Consider the following 20917-nt stretch of genomic DNA (forward strand, 5'->3'; position numbering starts at 1 on the left):
GAGGGTATGAGCACGTGTGAGGCTGGTATGGAGACTCAAAGGGTTAGACTTGAGGAGTCTTGGCCCCTGGAATTATGAATGCAATAGCGCCTCGACTTATGAACTTCATCCGTTCAGGGACCCAGTTCGGGAACTGAATCAATTTTTCCCATTGTTCGGATAGCGCAAGAATGCTTGGACGTAGCAACGAACACTGTTCACAGCACACGCACCAAAGACGAACTGAATGAGGTCATGCAGGGCCCGAGAGCTTTTGCGTTCAACAAGCACACAGCAAAGCAGAAAATGTGTTGCTGGAAGAGTGCAGCAGGTCAGGCAGCATCCGAGGAGCAGGAGAATCGACGTTTCGGGCATGAGCCCTTCTTCAGGAAGGGCTCCTGAAGAAGGGCTCACGCCCGAAACGTCGATTCTCCTGCTCCTTGGATGCTGCCTAACCTGCTGCGCTTTTCCAGCAACACATTTTCAGCTCTGGTCTCCAGCATCTGCAGTCCTCACTATCTCTGCATAGCAAAGCAGAACAATGAAACCACGTGGTCGCACATGGGCTTTTTGTGTTCATACCGTCGTTTGTACCTTGAATTCTGTACGTACGTTGAAGCAAAGTTTTACGTACAATCCTGTTCGTAAACCAATTTGTTCATGAACGGGTAGTTTGTATGTCGAGGCACTACTGTAGTTACAAGGTTCTTGCAAACTGTTTAGATGGGAATGTGGCTGCAGTGTGGATGACCAAACGGACCTAAGCAGCTTGACTTTTTAAGAGTTTATTTGTGGGATACAGGTGTCGCTGGCTGGGCCAGCATTTATTGGCCATGTCTAGTTGCCCTTAAGAAGGTGGGGGTGAGCTGCCTTCTTGGACAGCTGCAGTCCATGTGCTATGGGTTGACCCACAATGCCATTAGGAAGGGAATTCCAGGATTTTGACCCAGAGACAGTGAAGGAACGGCAATATATTTCCAAGTCAGAATAGTGAGTAGCTTGGAGGGAAACTTGAAGGTGATGGTGTTCCCGTGTATCTGTTGCCCTTGTCCTTTTAAATGGAAGTGGTCATGGGCCTGGAAGGTCCTGTTTGAGGATCTTCAGTGAATTTCTGCAGTGCCTCTTGTCGACAGTACACCCTGCTGCTACTGAGTGTCGGTGATAGCGGGAGTGGATGCTTGTGGCTGTGGTGCCAATCAAGAAGGGTGCTTTGTTCTGGATGGTATCGAGCTTCTTGAGTATTGTTGGAGCTGCACCCATCCAGGCATGTGGGGAGTATTCCATGTCAATCCTGACTTGTGCCTTGTAGATGGTGGACAGGCTTTGGGGAGTCAGGAGGTGAGTTATTCACTGCAGTATCCCTAGCCTCTGACCTGCTCTTGTAGCCACTGCGTTTATGTGGTGAGTCCAACCGGGTTTTTGGTCAATAAGAATGCATATTTTACAGATTTAATGAATAAAGCACATTTTTGAAAAAAGGACAATTAAGTGCTTACTTTCTGGAGCACAGAAGACACCAGAGGCATGTCACCTTTCTCAGGGTCCCCCGTGCCTAAACCTAATGTCTTTGATATCATTTAAAGCATCTGTCAACATTTATATACAAAAACAAAAAGTGCTGCAGAAACTCAGCATGTCAGAACACTCGTGACAAAGTTCTGATGCAGATTCATGTCACATTCAAAACCTTAACTCTGTTTCTCCCTCCATGGATGCTGCCCGAACTTTAGAGTCTCTACAATACTTTCTGATTCTATTTCAGGGTTCTAGCAGCCACAGTATTTTGCTTTGATTTGGACATTTTCATGTAGCTGCTTCTGCTGGACAAATAACATCACAGAGAGCGAAGCAATGGCAGGTGGGTAATCAAAAAATTAGAAGGAAGGTCTTAAAAGGTTGTGAATAATCCATAGAGTGGGAAGCATTCAGGGAATGCATTCCAACTGTGTGTGCCAGACAGCTGAATGCATGAACAGTACTGTCAGGGGCATGGAAAAGGGATTCAAGGATTGGATCAAGACAGGAATTTCCGGGGAAGGAGTTTCAAAAGTGGCACAGGAAACATGGCAATATTGCAAACATGAAGTAATTAATGGACAATTTTCAAATTTGATAGTACATGTGACATGGTGGCTCAGTGCTTAGCCCCACTACCTCACAGCACAAGGACCTGGGTTCAATTCCAGCCTCCATTGACTGTATGTGTGGAGTTTGTACATTCTCCCTGTATCTGTGTGGGTTTCTGCAAGGTGGTCTGGTTTCCCCCTACAGTGTAAAGATATGTAGATTAGGTGGATTGGTCATGGGAAATGTGGGGTTACAAGGCTAGAGTAGTGGGGTGGGTCCAGGTGGGATGCTCTTCTGAGGGTCAGTGTGACCTGCTTCCATGTTTTTAGGGATTCTAGATTTCCGTAAACAATAAAAAAAAGACTCTCAAAATGTTAAGAAGTCCTATGTCTACTTTCATTAGAATGGAAAACAAAATAAATTGTTCTGTGGACAAATCCAACAGACTAAGAAGACATCTCATTTGACTGAGCACTTCAGAATAAAATGGCTTCTCGTACCTAAAAAAAAATTTAGGAATTCAATCTCTTGTTCTTTTTAGGCAGTTTTGAAATGTTGAAGTCAGCCACAAATCCTCATATCGAGATTGGGGTGGGGGTATGGCTGTAAGATACTGTGGACAACACGCTGGGAAATTCTGAAAAACCGCACATGCTCAGATTGCTTTGTGCAACTTCTGCGAGGTAAGTCACTTTTGGAGTACTGTGTACAGTTCTGCCATCCAAAGGATATCATTAAATTTGAAAGGGCGCAGAAAAGATTCACCAGGATGTTACTGCAAATGGAGGGTTTGAGACATAAGGAGAGATGGGATAGTCTGGGGCTTTTTTCCCTGAAGCGTAGAAGGTTGAGGGGGTGACCTTATAGAAGTTTATAAATTCATGAGGGGCATAGATAAGGTAAATAGCAAAGGTCTTTTCCCTTGGGTAGGGAAACTAAAAGATACAATTTAAGGTGAGAGGAGAAAGATATAAAAGGGATCTGAGGGGCAAAATTTTCATCTAGAGGGTGGTTTGTATGTGGAATGAACTGCCAAGAGAAGTCGTAGGCACATGTATAGTTACAACAGTTAAAAGACTCTTGGACAGATATATGGATAGAAAGGTTTAGAGGGATATAGGGCAACAGGATCTTGATCAAATGAGTCAATGGGGAGGAGTTGCAGATGAAGTCTAATTTCGATAAATGTGAGGTGCTGTATTTTGGAAAGCTGGACTTATACACTTAACGATAAGGTCCTGGGGAGTGTTGCTGAACAGAGACACTTTGGAGTGCAGGTTCATAGTTCATTGAAAGTAGAGTGGCAGGTGGGAAGGATAGTGAAGAAATCATTTGGTGTATTTGCCTTTATTGGTCAGTGCATTGAGTATCGGAGTTGAGAAGTCATATTGCAGCTGTATGGGATGTTGGTCAGGCCACTTTTGGAATTCTGCATGCAGTTCTGCCGTCCCTGCTATAGTAAGGTTGCTGTACAACTTGAAAGGGTTCGGAAAAAATTGACAAGGGTGTTGCCAGGGTTGGAGGGTTTGAGCTACAGGGAGAGGCTGAATAGGCGGGTGTTATTTTCTCTGGTGGGTCAGAGTCTGAGGGTGACCTTATAGAGGTTTATAAAATCATGAGGGGCATGGATGAGGTGAAGAACCAGGGTCTTTTCCCAAGGTAGGGGAGTCCAAAACTAGAGGGCATAGGTTTACAGTGAGAGGAAAAAGCTATAAAAGGGACCGAAGGAGTAACTTTCTCATGCAAAGGGTGGTGTGTGTATGGAATGAGATGCCAGAGGAAATGGTAGAGAATGGTACAATCACAGCATCTAAAAGGCATCTGGATGGATATATGAATAGGAACATTACATTGGACAAATGGGCAGGAAGGTATCCACCAGGATACATGAGCACCAACTAGCCACCAAAAGACATGACCAACTATCACTGGTATCCATACACACAGATGAAGAAGGGCACCAGTTTGATTGGGACAATACATCCATCCTGGAACAGACTAAACAAAGTCATACATGGGAATTCCTAGTGACCTGGCATCCAAATTGGGACTCACTGACAAACATATAGATTTGGACCCAATTTACCAATCTCTCAAAAACAGAACCAAAAATGATATCACCTACCACAACTAACTGAGACAGATAAATAGCAAGCGAGACAGAACACCAACGCTTCACCAGCGGCTCACGGATGTTATTACCCAGCATGGTGATGAAATTTCTGAGAACAAATCTACCAGCTCGGTGAGCAAACTTACAACCTGATCCACAATCTGAACTAAACATCTTCTCCAAAATCTCAAACAACCTGATGAATAGGAAGAGTTTAGAGGGATATGGACCAACGCTGGCAAATGGGACTAGATTTATTTAGGATATCTGGTCAGCATAGACAAGTTGGATTGAAGGGTCTGTTTCCGTGCTGTACATCTCTATGACTCTATGATTGGTTATAGCCCAACAGGCTTAATTCGGAGTAAAAGCTTTCGAGGCATCACTCCTTCTTCAGGTGGCAAATTCTTCCCAAATGTTACTGAAGGAGCAGCACTCCAAAAGCTAGTGCTTCCAAATAAACCTGTTGACCTATAACTCAGTGTTGTGTCATTTTTAACTTTGTCCATCCCAGTCCAACACTGACACCTCCAAATCATGACTATCTGTCTCTTGGGATCGGTTGCCTGTGCAGTAATATTTGGGAGAAATTTCCCTGTGCTGGTGCCCCAGAGTAACATTTGGAAGGAATTTCCCTGTGCTATTACCCCACAGTAACATTTGGGAGGAATTTCCCTGTGCTATTGCCCCAGAGTAACATTTGTGAGGAATTCCCCTGTACTGCTGCCTCACAGTAACATTTGGGAGGAATTTCCCTGTGTTATTATCCCACAGTAATATTTGGGAGGAATTTCCCTGTGCTATTGCCCCAGAGTAACATTTGTGAGGAATTTCCCTGTACTGTTGTCCTACAGAAACATTTGGGAGGAATTTCCCTGTGCTATTATCCCACAGTAATATTTGGGAGGAATTTCCCTGTGCTATTGCCCCAGAGTAACATTTGTGAGGAATTTCCCTGTACTGTTGTCCTACAGAAACATTTGAGAGGAATTTGCCAGTGCTGTTGCCGCACAGTAACATTTGGGAAGAATTTCCCCGTACTGTTGCCCCACAGTAACATTTGTGAGGAATTTCTCTGTGCTGTCACCCCACAGTAACATTTGGGAGGAATTTGCATGCGCTGTTGCTGTGCAGTAACATTTGGGAAGAATTTGCCTGTGCTGTTGCTGTGCAGTAACATTTGGGAAGAATTTTCCTGTGCTGTTGCTGTGCAGTAACATTTGGGAAGAATTTGTCTGTGCTGTTGCCGTGCAGTAACATTTGGGAAGAATTTGCCTGTGCTGTTGCCCCAGAGTAACATTTGTGAGGAATTTCCCTGTACTGTTGTCCTACAGAAACATTTGAGAGGAATTTGCCAGTGCTGTTGCCGCACAGTAACATTTGGGAAGAATTTCCCTGTACTGTTGCCCCACAGTAACATTGGGAAGGAATTCACTGTACTATTGCCCCACAGTAACATTTGGGAAGAAATTCCCTGTACTGTTGCCCTACAGTAACATTTGTGAGGAATTTCCTGTGCTGTCACCCCACAGTAACATTTGGGAGGAATTTGCCTGTGCTGTTGCCGTGCAGTAACACTTGAGAGGAATTTGCCTGTGCTGTTGCACCGCAGTAACATTTGGGAAGAATTTGCCTATGCCATCACTCCACAGTAACATTTGGGAAGAATTTGCCCGTGCTATCAGCAAGCAGTAATATCCTGGGCCTCCTCCACTGCCGCTCCCTCACCACCGCCTGGAGGAAGAACGCCTCATCCTGTGCCTCAGAACACTTCAACCCCAGGGCATCAATGTGGACTTCACCAGTTTCCTCATTTCCCTTCCTTCACCTTACCCCAGTTCCAACCTTCCAGCATCATTCCCATGACCTGTCCTACCTGCCTATCTTCCTTTCCACCTATCGACTCCACCCTCCACTCTGATCTGTCATCTTCATCCCCACCCACATTCACCCATTGTACTCTTTGCTACCTTCCCCCGCCCGCCTCTTTGATCTATCACCTCCATCCCCACTCCTATTCACCTATTGTACTCTTTGCTCCTTTCTCCCCACCCCACTCATTTATCTCTCTATCCTGCAGGTTCCCTGTCTCTATTCCTGATGAAGGGCTTTTGCTTAAACGTGGATTTTCCTTCTCCTTGGATGCTGCCTGACCTGTTGAGCTTTTCCAGCACCATTTTAATCCAGACTTTGGGAGGAATGTTCCTGTGCTGTTGCCCCGCAATAACATTTGGGAAGAATTTCCCTGTGCTGTTGCCTGCAGTAATATTTGGGAGGAATTTGCCTGTGCTGTCGCCCCGCAGTAACATTTGGGTGGAGCTGTCTGTGCTGTTGCCCCGCAGTAACATTTGGGAAGAATTTGCCTGTGCTGTCGCCCTGCAGTAACATTTGGGAGGAGCTGCCTGTGCTGTTGCCCCGCAGTAACATTTGGGAGGAGATGTGTGCGCTGTTGCCCCGCAGAAAGATGGCGGCCCTGGAAGATTACATCATCCTCCAGCCGGACTGACTGACGTCAGGCCCTTACCATCTATGGGCAACAAGCGGGTGACGTGCGCGCGGTCTGTGTTTTTTATGAATGAAAGGCATCTGCGTGTGTGAGTATCATCTGACCCAGGAATTCCAGGAACTGAGTTGTTTTCATACAGGCAAAATAGGGCAAGGGGGTTTGGAGATTAAACACACGGCAGACCTTGCCCAGTGGAAGAGTGAGTAAAGAAGGGGGGGGGGCTAATGTTTTCAGCAGGGTTTATTTTTGACTCCTTAGTGTTTTTATTTGGGGAAAAAGAAAGCAAAAATAAGTTTAGTTTGCTGGGGAATAGCCAGTAGCAGTGTTGTTGTTGAGTTGGGTTGGGTGATTTAGGCGCTGCATCACCATGAGTTGCAGTTCTACGAGCAAGCACTTTATGGTTGATTTGAGAATCCAGTCTGCCTCAACGTTGCTGTGTTTCAATTCCTTTTTGTTTCGCGGGGCTAGGTTTTAAATTTATCCCAGGGACATAATGTTGGTTTCTGCTTGTTTCGCGGGTGTTGGGTTTTTTTTGTAATCTCCAACCACCTTTGTTTCCTTTTTGGACAAATGTTGTATTTTCTTGCTCACTTGCTTTATAGATTGAAACTGGACCTTTCTCGCTTGGATTTTTTTTTGTTCTCTTCAAAACTTCGCTTTTTTTTTGCCCCCTGAACCCGTTCCTTTCTAAGTGAACTGAACGAGGGTGGAGGAATAAAGGAAGAAGTGTAAACATCTAAACGTATCAGATATTGAACTTGAGAAAAGCCCAAAGAGGGAAAGGAAGTCCAGACGGGGAAGTACAGCATTCCACAGGTAGATAAAAATGTAAATAATGCTTCTATTATTTTTAAGTTGATTTAACAAGAGCTTTAAGTGATCCATTTTTAAAAAGGAAATTGTAAAGGGAAACATTTGTTTTGCTGAAGTACTGTTAAGTCTGTATATGTTTGTCGCAATTTCTGTCCACATGCAGTCCCCGACAAGAACCTCTTACCATCCAAGCATTTGTTTAATATTTAACCATGTGGTTCGGCAACTATCTGGAATCCATTTCAGGACCTGAGTTATGTGGTTACTGGTCATTTCTTTTATTTGGAACTAGTGAGGTATTTTCCGGATTCCTGTGTCATCGTGGGCTGGGAGAGTTGACATGGGTTGTGATGGCTTCTGTTAAAATATCCAGAGCATTTTTATGTCGGCTGGCTGATTTTTTTTTTGTGGATACCAACAACTTATGCAGAGCCCCAGACCAGTTATACGAACCCGTTTTATTTAATTTTGTAAACGAGAGCAAAAAGCTGATCTCAAGGAAAAATGACCTGACTCTAGCTTCTGATCACTATGTATTTGTGTGTGTGTGTGTGTGTGTGTGTGTGAGAGAGAGAGAGAGAGAGCTGTGGTTTAGATGGTAGTCCACTTGCCTCTGGCCCACCAGAGTTGCTGACTTAAACTCTGCTCCAGAGCTTCACCACCAAAGTCCAGGCTGACTCTCCAGTGTATCATTGAGGGAGGGCTATACTGCTGAAGGTGTTGTCTTTTGGATGGGATGTCAAACTGTAGCCCTGATGTGGAGGTGCCAGTGCTGGACTGGGGTGGACAAAGTTGAAAATTTAGGGTGTAGGTTTGCTCGCTGAGCTGTAGGTTTGATATCCAGACGTTTCATTACCTGGCTAGGTAACATCATCAGTGGTGACCTCTAAGTGAAGTGAAGCTGTTGTCTCCTACTTTCTATTTATATCTTTCTCCTGGATGCTTGTAAAAGCACATAGATCTAGATACCATCTATCAACCCCTCAGAAAACGAATAGGAAATGACATCACCACAAACCCCAGGAACCCCATCCAGGAGAAAGATATAAATAGAAAGCAGGAGAGGTCACCACTGATGATGTTACCGAGCCAGGTAATGAAACGTCTGAATATCAAACCGACAGCTCAGCGAGCAAACCTACACCCTACACCTCCACCTGAGCTACAAACCTTGTAAAAAGTTGAAAATTGCACAACACGCAGGAAGGAGTTTCAACTAAACCTGTTGGACTACATGCAGGTGTCGTGTGATTTTAAAATTGTGTAGTCCTGTCTGTGCTGCTTGGGTGACACTATTTCAAAGAACAGGCCCCAGTCGTATGCCTGGATTAGTGGCTAATACTTACCTGTAATCAGCATCATGAAAAATAGATTGAATCGTGATGGTGACCAGACAATGTTCGAGGGTTTTGTGAACAATTTGTCCTACGCTATCACTATGTCGACAATTCGGAAAGTTGGTTCGCTTTCTTTTCAAGGTATTTGCTCAACAAATGTCGGCATCGTTCGGGGGCATTTCTGAGGAAGGACTCCTGCCCGAAACGTTGACTGTCCTGCTCCTTGGATGCTGCCTGACCGGCTGTGCTTTTCCAGCATCACGCTTTTCAACTCTGATCCCCAGCATCTGCAGTCCTCACTTTTCTCCTAGTATGCATTTATTGCCCATTCCTAATGATCCCTTGGGAAAGTGTTGGTGATCGTCTGATCAGTCTATGTAGGGAAGGGGCACTTAGTGCCATCAGGTAGGGACTTCTGTGATTTTTTTTGACCCAGCAACACTGAAGGAATGGTGTGGCTATATAGTGGTGGTCAGAAACAGTGCTATAGAAAGGCTGGTCTTTATATTTTAATTTGCAAGAGGCCCAGTTTGAAAATGTCTGTGTGTGTCGAAGTGAGAGAGTAGAGCGAGACTTTAACACAGCTCCAAATAATCTAATATTCAACTCCTGTCGAGGCTCTCTGCTGGGGCAAGATGCCAGGAGATTTCCAGACGCGTCAAATGATCTCAAGATTTGGAGTTGGGGTGGGGAGGGTGTTGAAGTGAAGCCAATGTGATGTTTCCAAACCACCAAGGTCATCCTTCACCAGTTCAGACTTCTCCTTCTGCAAAGAGTGGAGGTGTAGATCATGGCCTTGTCCTGGGGCGATCAGCAGACAGTGGGAGTAGAATGGTGTAATGACTGTACCTCTTCCTACGTGGCAATAGAGCCAACCCTTCGAAAACAGAGCCGCACTGAGACAGGAAAAAAAAACAACGGCTAAGGGGAGACTGAATTGTTGATGTTTTCATCTGTGGGTGTATGTTAAACTCGGCTGCTGCATTGAGTGAACGTGACATAGCAGTAGTTGGGGGAACGAGGGTCATTAACAGATCAGATTGTGTCCAGATTTCCTAAAAAAAATGCTATAAATCTGAGAGTCACTTAAAAAAACTTCAAAGGAAAATGAGAAATTTCTGTCCCCAAAAACTTGGTAGATTAAATTCATGGAAGCTGACCCTTTGGTCCGACTCATCCATACCAACCAGATGTCCTGCATTAATCTAGTCCCATTTGCTAACACTTAGCCCATAATCTCTCTAAACCCTTCCCATTCAGACATCCATCCAGATGCCCTTTTAAATGTTGTAATTGTACTAGCCTCCTCCACTTTCTCTGACAGCTCTGAGCATAAACCTAAGCAAGTATCATTGGAGCATGTGAGGGAGAAAGGATGAAAGTACCATGCTATAATGGGGTTAGTTTTCAGTAGGGTGGGGGGAACTCATTTGGAGCCAATGTTAAGTTTCATTTTTTTTTTTAAAAAAACAACTTCTTTAGCTTGGGAAGTCCTTAGGATGTGGCCACACTGTGTCAAACACTTAGTTATCGTTCTCCATGGTCCAGTCTCAGCAGGAGAAAGTGAGGTCTGCAGATGCTGGAGATCAGAGCTGAAAATGTGTTGCTGGAAAAGCGCAGCAGGTCAGGCAGCATCCAAGGAACAGGAGCTTCGACGTTTCGGACATAAGCCCTTCTTCAGGAAGAAGGGCTTATGCCTGAAACGTCGAATCTTCTGTTTCTTGGATGCTGCCTGACCTGCTGCACTTTTCCAGCAACACATTTTCAGTCTCAGCAGGGTATGAATTATACGAATGGCTAGTCCAATAGATTGAGTCAATGGTCTGCCAAGCTAATGGAAACTCGAGAATGTGTCTTTTGAGCGGAACACTAGGTATTTGGGGGCAATTTGCAAAAGTGTGTGTGAGAATGAGGAGATACATGGGATGGGTTTGGTTGTGTGTGTGTGTGTCTATATAAGGAGGAGATAGATTTGCTGGTGGAGTAAAATGGGCTGGCTCAAAGTGATCTCTCTCATGTAACTAGTACTTAGTGTCGTTATCTTCAGACTACATTGTAGCTCCTCTGCTACAGCAGAGAAAAATATATTGCACTTAGTCAGCGCAGAAACTGGCCTTTGGTTCAACTTGTCCATATTGACCAAGTTTCTCAAACTAAACTGGTCACATGTGGCCCATATCCCTCTGAACTTTTCCTGTTAATGTACCTGTCCAAATGTCTTTTTAAATGTTGTAACTCATTTGCTGATTGTAATGACATCAATAAACTCCATTTGTATAGCACCTCTAATTGTCTGAAGGTGCTACAGAGGACACAGTCAGGCACCAGGCCACTTGAGGCTGAAATGGTCTGCCAAACAAATGAAAACTAGAGAATGTGTCTTTTGAGCGGAGCACGAGGTTTTGGGGGCAATTTGAAGACGTGTGTGTGAACGAGGAGATACGTGGGATGGGTTCGTTAGGGTGGGAGTGAGGTGACAAATACGTGGCAAGTGCTGACATATTTTGCAACCAATCAATTACTTCTGAAACTCAGTCATTGCCACGTGGGACGATGTGCAAATTGTCCATTGCGAAGTGCAAGGATAGGTCTAGCATGGCTGACTTTACTCCCATCCTTGTTTCTAAGGGTTGGGCTCGGACTTGCATTGGATTGATCCATGAGTATGGGCGAAGCATTCTGGGATGAGTCTCGAACCTGAGGTTATTGGCCAAAGAGGTAGGGATGCTACCACTGCATTCCACCAGCACGTCTCTATTAAAGCCGTCATGACCAAAAAACTTAGCCAGAGAGGGAGGTTGTCAGGAGTGTTTTACGAGGAGAGTAGAGTTTGAGAGGCGGAATGGTGTTGGGAGAGAATTCCAGGGGTTCGAACCCAGGGAACTGATGGAGAAATTAAAATCGAGAGTCGCATTAGCGCAACACATACCTTCACTGCTGCCTAGCTACGGTAGTGCTTATCTTTCTCCCGCACCCATGACTCCTGTTCTTATGTCGACCAGGGTCCCTGATTGAGGCTGTTAATCTGGTTCAGTCAGGGAGCTTATATTCTATGAGGTCCACTGGCTGACCTCGTTACAATCTCTACAGAAACAAGGCCGTGAATGGAGATTTCGGCTGTGACTGAGCTTGAGCAGTGGCCAATGTCATAGCGGTGGAAGTGGGCAGTTTTAATGATGGGACAAGTATGGGATCGGAAATTCATCCAAATACTCAACAACTTCAGCGTATCAGCTTGATGGGAGGCTGAGCAAGAGAAGAAACACTCAAGTGCTGGCGTATTGTAAGACCAATTAATTACTTCTGAAGCTCAGTCTTTCCTGCCACATGGCAAGATGTGCATATCACCCGTTGCAAAGTGCAATTCTGTGGATGGTAAGCAAGGGGAGTGGCCAGTCTTTAGCTCAGTGAGCGTTGTTAAGGGATGAGTTTTACTTTGGACTTTTGGAGCACGCCCTTCATTTCCTTCGACTGTGTCATGGGATCTTTGACCTCCCACTGCCGCCCACTCCCCCTCAATCTTTGTTAATACCTCACCTGAAAGCTAAAGGTTCTGCACTCCCACACCTCTTAGCGTTGCGTTAGATGTCACAGTAGACTGGGAGGGTGTGAATCATTAACATGTTGACTGGCAGACCAGGCTGAGTCAAACGGAGGAAACCAATGCTGGTCTAAAATTGGAACAATATTTAGCAGAGCTCCAAGTTGGGATTTTTATTATTGAACAAGCAGCCTTCTAACAAAGCTCAAACCCTTGAAAATACATGCATTTTCCCTGAAATCATTAAAAGTCACTGGTGTAATTGTCTCCTGATCCTGCCTTATTGCTGCTTTCTAGGTTCTTATCCTCTACAGAAGCACTTTTTCTCTGTTGAACTATTATTTCTTTCTGTCCTCTCTTTGTCGTCTTTGAATATTGGTGCATTCATTGCATCTGCACTTTACCTTTTTTAAGAGCATGGTTTTCTGTTTTTGTTTTATTTTTGATTTCTCCCCCTTGCTACTTTCCTATGGAACTTGCGCTATAAGCGATTCCTTCTCTATGACCATTCACTGGTTTCTGAGTGAACACACACACTGTGGATTCAAATTCTGCTCCAAAGACCCAGTATGAGATTGGACAAGTGCACCAAGTGGTGATTTTTCAAAGGAGCAGGGTTGCCTGCCCATCAGTGTTGCTGCCATCGCTGATCTCTCTGCTAACATCATTCAAAATCGATCACTCCATCATTACCTCATTGCTGTTTTGAGGGAGCATGCTGTGGGCAAATTTCTTGCCTTGATTCATAAATGTAGAACTGTGATTACTCTTTCCATTGGCTCTGGGAGGTCATGTGGCTGCAATCGACGCCAGTTAAATGGACGGCCTTGTGGGTTGGTAATATTTTGGGCAGCTGTTGCCAACCTTCAGGCACTATGCCATGTATACGCCTGCTATTTCACCCCCAGCCACAATGTCAGGGGCAGTAGGATCAGAACAACATGCAGGACAGAAAGAAGACCCAACTCATTCATGCTCATCAGTATTCCTCAACTGAAGTCCCATTTGCCTGCGTTTGACCCATATCCCCCTCAACCTTTCCTATCCATGTACCTGTCCAAACGTTTTTTAAATGTTATAATTGTACCTGCCTCTCCCACTTCCTTTGGCAGCTCGTTCCATAAGTGCTGCATAAAAGTTGCTCCTCAGGTCCCTTTCCCCTCTCTCGCTCGTCCTTGGCCACGATCAACTTTTTGAAGAATGTACCAGGAGAAAGTGACGACTGCCGATGCTGGAGATCAGAACGGAGAGTGTGGTGCTGGAAAACACGTCAAGAATGAGGGGCTTATGCCCGAAACGTCGGATTCTGCTGCTCCTCGGATGCTGCCTGACCGGTTGTGCTTTTCCAGCACCACACACTCGGCTCTGAATAATGTCTGTCGGTGCCTATTCAAAGAGGAAATATTGCCATCAACGTTGCCAATAGCTCCAACTGCGCTCAACTGACTTGGCGTTCTGTGTGTATTTGTACGTTTTCGCAAGTGGATTCGCAGACAGTGTGGGAGGGTAACCACTCCTCCCAAGGCAGCAAGCAACTACAGAGAGTTGTGACCACAGCCCTGTCCATCACACAACCCAGCCTTCCATCCATTGACTCCATCTGTTCTTCCCAATACCTCAGAAAAGCAACCAATGTTTTGAAAGACCCCTCCACCTTGGGTATAGTCCCTTCCACCCTCTGCCATTGGGCATAAGTTACAAAAGTTTGAATACATGTACAAATAGCTTCTTCCCTGCTGTTATCACATTTTTTGAAGGGACCTCTCAAATTCTGGTCTCGCTCACTCTCACTCTCTCACCACACTCTGTGGCTGTGTTCAGCAGCTATTCTGCTACCCTGATGCACTTTGTATGGTAGCGAAGCAACTCTTTTCACTGTGTGTGTGATGAATATAAGTCAGTCTCAAACTCTGGGACAGTATTTGTGCTGATAGTTGAACTCAAGTCACTTGACCCTGACGGTCTGTTGATTACGTTTTTAAAAAGCCAATCAATTCTGGCAGCTGTAGGGTAAGTCTCTGCAATACAATCAATACAGTATGGGTTCAATGACCTGGTGTCTGATGGATTGACTGAACACCACAGTGATGCATGACCACCTTTGGCCCTCCTGTGCCAAGTGGCACGTGACACAGATGAAACCTGTGTTTCACTCCGTGACAGTGTGCTATTTCCTGGGATAAGTTACTAGACTGTCATCAGAGTCTATAGTAGGGCATTCCACATGAGCGCTCAAGATTCCAAGGTATAACATTGAGGTTGTGAGATGCATGGTTGGACTTGGACCCTACACTTCAATCTCTGGTGCACTTCCACACTAACAAACAGTATTGTGCTTGTTTGGTTTGGTACATGTGCCTTTATTGGTCAGTGCATTGAGTATAGGAATTGGGAGGTCATGTTGCGGCTGTACTGGTCATTGGCTAGGCCACTTTTGGAATATTGTGGGCATTTCTGGTCTCCCTCCTATAGGAAGGATAGAGTTCTAGAGTTGTACAGCATGGAAATAGACCCTTCAGTCCAACCCATCCATGCCGGCCAGGTATCCCAACCCAATCTAGTCCCACCTGACAGCACCCGGTCCATATCCCTCCAAACCCTTCCTATTCATATACCCATCCAAATACCTCTTAAAAGTTACAATTGTACCAGTTTCCACCACTTCCTCTGGCAGCTCATTCCATAACCATACCACCCTCTGTGAAAATGTTGCCCCTTGGGTCTCTTTTATATCTTTCCCCTCACACCCTAAACCTATGCCCTCTAGTTATGGACTTCCCTACCCAAGGGAAAAGACTTTGCCTATTTACCCTATCCATGCCCCTCATAATTTTGTAAACCTCTATAAGGTCACCCCTCAGCCTCCGACACTTCAGGGAAAATAGCCCCAGCCTGTTCAGCCTCTCCCTATAGCTCAAATCCTCTAACCCTGGCAATATCCTTGTAAATCTTTTCTGAACCCTTTCACGTTTCACAACATCTTTCCGATAGGAAGGAGACCAGAATTGCACGCAATATTCCAACAGTGGCCTAACCAATGCCCTGTACACCTCCCAACCCCTGTACTCAATACTTTGACCAATAAAGGAAAGCATACCAAACACCTTTTTCACTATCGTATCTACGTGCAACTCCGCTTTCAAGAAGCTATGAACCTGCACTCCAACATTCCTTTGTTCAGCAACACTCCCTAGGACCTTACCATTAAGTGTATACATCCTGCTAAGATTTGCTATCCCAAAATGCAGCACCTCGCATTTATCTAAATTAAACTCCATCTGCCACTTCTCAGCCCATTGGCCCATCTGGTCAAGATCTTGTTGTAATCTGAGGTAACCCTCTTCGCTGTCCACTACACCTCCAATTTTGGTGTCATCTGCAAACTTACTAACTGTACCTCTTAAGCTTGCATCCAAATCATTTATGTAAATGACAAAAAGTAGTGGACCCAGCACCAATCCTTGTGGCACTCCACTGGTCACAGGCCTCCAGTCTGAAAAACAACCCTCCACCACCACCGTCTGTCTTCTACCTTTGAGCCAGTTCTGTATCCAAATGGCTAGTTCTCCCTTTATTCTGTGAGATCTAACTTTGCTAATCAGTCTCCCATGGGGAATCTTGTTGAATGCCTTACTGAAGTCCATATAGATCACGTCTACTGCTCTGCCCTCATCAATCCTCTGTTATTTCCTCAAAAAACTCAACCAAGTTTGTGACACATGATTTCCAATGTACAAAGCCATGTTGACTATCCCGCATCAGTCCTTGCCTTTCCAAATATATGTACATCCTGCACTTCAGGATTCCCTCCAACAACTTGCCCTCCACCGACGTCAGGCTCACTGGTCTATAGTTCCCTGGCTTGTCCTTACCACCCTTCGTAAACAGTGGCACCACATTAGCCAACCTCCAGTCTTCCGGCATGTTACCTGTGACTATCGATGATACAAATATCTCAGCAAGATGCCCAGCAATCCATTCTCTAGCTTCCCACAGAGTTCTAGGGTACACCTGATCAGGTCCTGGGGATTTATCCACCTTTACATGTTTCAATACATCCAGCACTTTCTCCTCTGTAATTTGGACATTTTGCAAGATGTCACCATCTGTTTCCCTACAGTGTATATCTTCCATATCCTTTTCCACAGTAAATACTGATGCAAAATACTCATTTAGTATCTCTCCCATTTTATGCGGCTTCACACAAAGACCGCCTTGCCGATCTTTGAGGGGACCTATTCTCTCCCTAGTTACCCTTTTGTCCTTAATGTATTTGTTAAAACCCTTTGGACTCTCCTTAATTCTATTTGCCAAAGCTATCTCATCTCCCTGTTGTGAAACCTGAAAGGGTTCAGAAAAGATTTGAAGGATGTTGTCAGGGTTGGCGGGTTTGGGCTATAGGGCGATGCTGAATAGGCTGGGGCTGTTTTCCCTGGAGTGTCGGAGGCTGAGGGGTGACCTTATAGAGGATTATAAAATCATGAGGGGCATGGATAGGGTAAATAGACAAGGTCTCTATTCTTTGGGAGAAAGTGAGGATTGCAGACGCTGGAGATCAGAATCAAAAAGTGTGGTGCTGGGAATGCACAGCCGGTCAGGCAGCATCTGAGGGGTCTGAGGGTTTTTGTTTTTTGGGAATCCAAAATTAGATGGCAGAGGTTTAAAGTGAGAGAGGAAAGGGACCTGAGGGGCAACCTTTTTACACAAGGGTGGTTCGGGCATGGAATGAACTACCTGATAGATAAATCAGGAAGGTTTGGAGGGAAATGAGCTAGGAGCAGGCAGGTGAGACTAGTTTAGTTTGGGATTGCATTCAGCACCGATTAGTTGGACCAAAGGGTCTGTTTCTGTGCTGTGATTCTGCAGCAAACGTTTTATTAACCGTTGCCAAAGGGATCAAGAATGTGCCAATGAACGAGATATTCTGATTACGTAGATCTCTTGATCAATGTAAAACCAAAACACTAAGTAATCGAAACATATTGCAAGGGAGTGTATACATTACTGTTATACTTTATTTGAGTGGCGCTGGAAAAGCACAGCCAGTCAGGTGGCATCCGAGGAGCAGGAGAGTCGACGTTTTGGGCATAAGCTATTCATCAAGAAGAGCTTGTGCTCTAAACATTGACTCCCCTGTTCCTTAGATGCTGCCTGAATGGCTGTGCTTTTCCAGCACCACACTTTTTGACTCTGATCTGCAGTCCTCCCTTTCTCCTGTTATACTTTATTTACTACATAAATCACTTAAATAATAATGCAACTTCACCTGAAACAAAATTTACCAGCAGAGAGCCTTCTCACTCACGCCCTCAACTGACCACTCGGACATGAGGGCATTTTGAGGAGAAATTGAATCAACTATAGTTATTTCATGTGGCAGTTCAATTGAAAGACAGGTGTATTCACATTGAGGTAAATTTAAAAAGTAAAATAATTGGACATAGAATCCAAGACTTGTTATGTCGTCATTACTCCTCTTCATCTTACTGTTTTTAATCTCTTAAATTCCCAAACTGTAAAGCTTTATAAACCAAGGTCTTTGCAGCCTTGGTGTTGAGGGAGCATCACCATGTTGGGCATGGTGTCTACCTAATGAAATGTTTCAACTGAGATACCATCAGCCATCTTGAATGACAGAAACATAAAAAAAAGGAATAGGCCATTCAGCCCATCGAGTCTGCTTGAGCCATTCAGTAAGATCATGACTGAGCATTCTACTCCATACCCTATTCCTACTTTCGCCCCATACTCTTTGATCCCTTTAGCCTTGAGATCCAACTCTTTCTCGAAAGATCCCATAGCTACTGCAATTCCTTAATGCAGCATGGTGGCTAAGTGGTTAGCACTGCTGCCTCACAGCGTCAGGGACCTGGGTTCAATTCCAGCCTAGGATGGCTGTCTTTGTGGGTTTCTTCTGGGTGCTCTGGTTTCCTCCCACACACCAAAGATATTCAGGGTAGGTGGATTGGCCATGCTGAATTGCCCGTAGTGCCCAGGTCTGTATAGATTAGATGGATCAGCCATGGATTATGTAGGGTTACGGATAGGGTAGGGAGGTGGGTCTGGATGGGATGCTCTTCGGAGAGTTGGTGTGGACTTGTTGGGCCGAATGGCCTGTAATGTTTTTAAACAATTTGGGAATCCGTTACCTGGAAGACCTTGGGACCCGCTGGGTTTTGGATAAAGATATTTTTGGTTTTTGAGTCCACTGTTCCATTCGGAAAGAAAATTTGCTGAACCTGGACAAGCCTGAAAGCAAATGTATTTTCCAAATTTTCCAAACTTGGCATATCAACATGTCCATTTGGGTCTGCTTCCCAAATGGAAATACCATTTTAAAAATACCTGAGTTTTGTTAAAGTTAACTTTGGAGCACTTGGATAGAGATGTACAGCATGGAAACAAACCCTTCAGTCCAACTTGTCCATGCCGACCAGATGTCCCTACCCACTTTGTTACGACGCTGTGAAAGACGCTACATAAATGCAATGTCAACCTTTTCCTTTTTGCTTGAAAGTAAAGCCCTCCTAATTAGAGAACGAAAATTGTGAACTACGTAAAATTATTAAATGCTGCTCATGTGAAGTCCAAGATCACCTGATGGTCGCAAGGCCAGAGGTACCAGAATTCCGATAAGTGTTTTCTCATGCTCATCCAAATTGATTCCAGCAACACTCCTACTCTCCGGGCAAGATGGAGATACACTTGCCTGATGTAAATATAGTCAATGTACCAGAGTGACAGCAATATCAGCTGATCTCCCAGTGACATTTAAATCTGAGATCGCTGTTTGTTTTTTCTACAATAACAGTACAACCTACTTTGTTACCTGCTGCTTTTTTAAAAAAAACTGGCTTGATGAAATGTAGGGCCAAAGAAAGGGCATGCATTTGTCTTATTTTTAAAAATTCTTTCTGTCCCTGATTGCTCTTGACTCTTAAATGGCCCAGTTCAGTTGATCGACATTCACAGAATTTCATAGAATCCCTTCAGAGCAGAAAGAGGCCATTTGGCCCATCAAATCTGCACTAATTTCTCACCACCCCCTCCTCCAACAGCAACCCACCCTGATCCACTGTCCACCAGAGCCCCATAACCCCCACATTTCCCACAACCAGCTCGCCTATCCTACACATCCCTGGACACTATGGCCACTCCACCTAACCCGCACATCTTAGGACTGTGGGAGCACCCAGAGTAAGTCCACACAGACAGTCGCCTGAGGCTGGAATCGAACCTGGTTTCCTGGCGCCGTGAGGTAGTAGTGCTAACCACTGAGCCACTGTGCCGTACCTAAACCTAACCCATCGGTTTAATGGGTTCACCCTACCCATCTAATTTTTTTCATTCATTCTCCCAACAATAAGGAGGGACCATGTCTCCAGGTGATGGGAGGTGCTGCTTCGTGAGTTACGTGTGTAGCCATTTGTGAGGAGATTAAGAGGCCACTCTCATGGCATCAGGTCAAATGAATGAAGAGCAGTGGAATTAGTGAAAGCAGATCCCCATTTATATGTAAAAAATGGTTTATTTAACTCAGTAATGTGACTGAACAGTCGGTGGTTAGTGCAGGAACGCTGCTCTCTAGTGTAGTACAATGAGGCTCCTGTTAGATTTGGGTTTGACACTGAACATGTCGAATCTTCTCTCTGCTCTGCCACAGCAGGGGGGTATTCCTTCCAGCTGTAGTATTTCACAGATTGGGTGAGTAAGCGACTTTGCATCATCGACTGGTCAATTTTCATATCCCTTTGTGTATATATAACAATTTTAATTGTCTCAATCCTTTTCACAACCTCTGGATGTCCCAAGGTGCTTTACAAGTAGTGAGAGACTTCTGCTTTGTTTTATCCCATTGTAACCGAGAGCAACTTGTGCCAGCGACCTGGTTTTGGTCATTATGGGGTGGTATCTTGTGGTAAAGAAAGCATTTGGCCCGCTTGCCTTAATTGCTCAACCTACTGAGTACAGGAGATGGGATATCATGTTGAGATTGTACATGGCATTGGTGAGGCCACTCTGGGGTTCTGTGTACACTCCATAGGGTCATAGAGAGATACTGCACAGAAACGGACCCTTCGCTCCAACTCGTCCATGCTGACCGAATATTCTAACCTAATCTAGTCCCATTTGCCAGCACTTGGCCCCTATGCCTCTAAACCTTTCCTATTCATGTACCCATCCAGATGCCTTTTAAATGCTGCAATTGTACCAGCCTCAACCACTTCCTCTGGCAGCTCATTCCATGCATCCGCAGAGTAAACAAGCTGCCCTTTAGGTCCCTTTTATATCTTTCCCCTCTCACCCTAAACATATGCCCTCTAGTTCTGGACTCCCCACCCCAGGGAAAAGACATTTGTCTGTTTACTCTATCCATGTCCCTCATGATTCTATAAGGTCACCCCTCAGCCTCCGATGCTCCATGGAAAACAGCCCCAGCCTATTCAGCCTCTCCCTGTAGCTCAAACTCTCCAACCCTGGCAACATCCTTGTAAATATTTTCTGAACCCTTTTCAGGTTTCACAACATAGGAGGGAGGCTGGAATTGCACACACTATTCC

General features: G+C 44.9%; 1 protein-coding gene across 4 annotated transcripts in view; it reads left to right on the forward strand.

Annotated features, from left to right (window-relative positions):
• Positions 1–6775: 6775 nt before the first annotated feature.
• Positions 6776–20917, forward strand: part of LOC132831310 (transcription factor MafK-like) — a 59261-nt gene continuing 45119 nt past the window's right edge. For 2 of the 4 annotated variants that reach the window (XM_060849371.1, XM_060849375.1), the window contains exons 1-2: positions 6776–6864; positions 7268–7481. The gene's annotated coding sequence lies outside the window, so the exon portion shown is untranslated. Of the gene's footprint in view, positions 6865–7267; positions 7494–20917 lie in introns of all 4 variants that reach the window. The other 2 variants (XM_060849373.1, XM_060849372.1) reach the window with 2 other exon arrangements.

The sequence above is a fragment of the Hemiscyllium ocellatum genome, chromosome 33, assembly GCF_020745735.1.
Source record: "Hemiscyllium ocellatum isolate sHemOce1 chromosome 33, sHemOce1.pat.X.cur, whole genome shotgun sequence".
Taxonomy (NCBI): Eukaryota; Metazoa; Chordata; class Chondrichthyes; order Orectolobiformes; family Hemiscylliidae; genus Hemiscyllium; species Hemiscyllium ocellatum.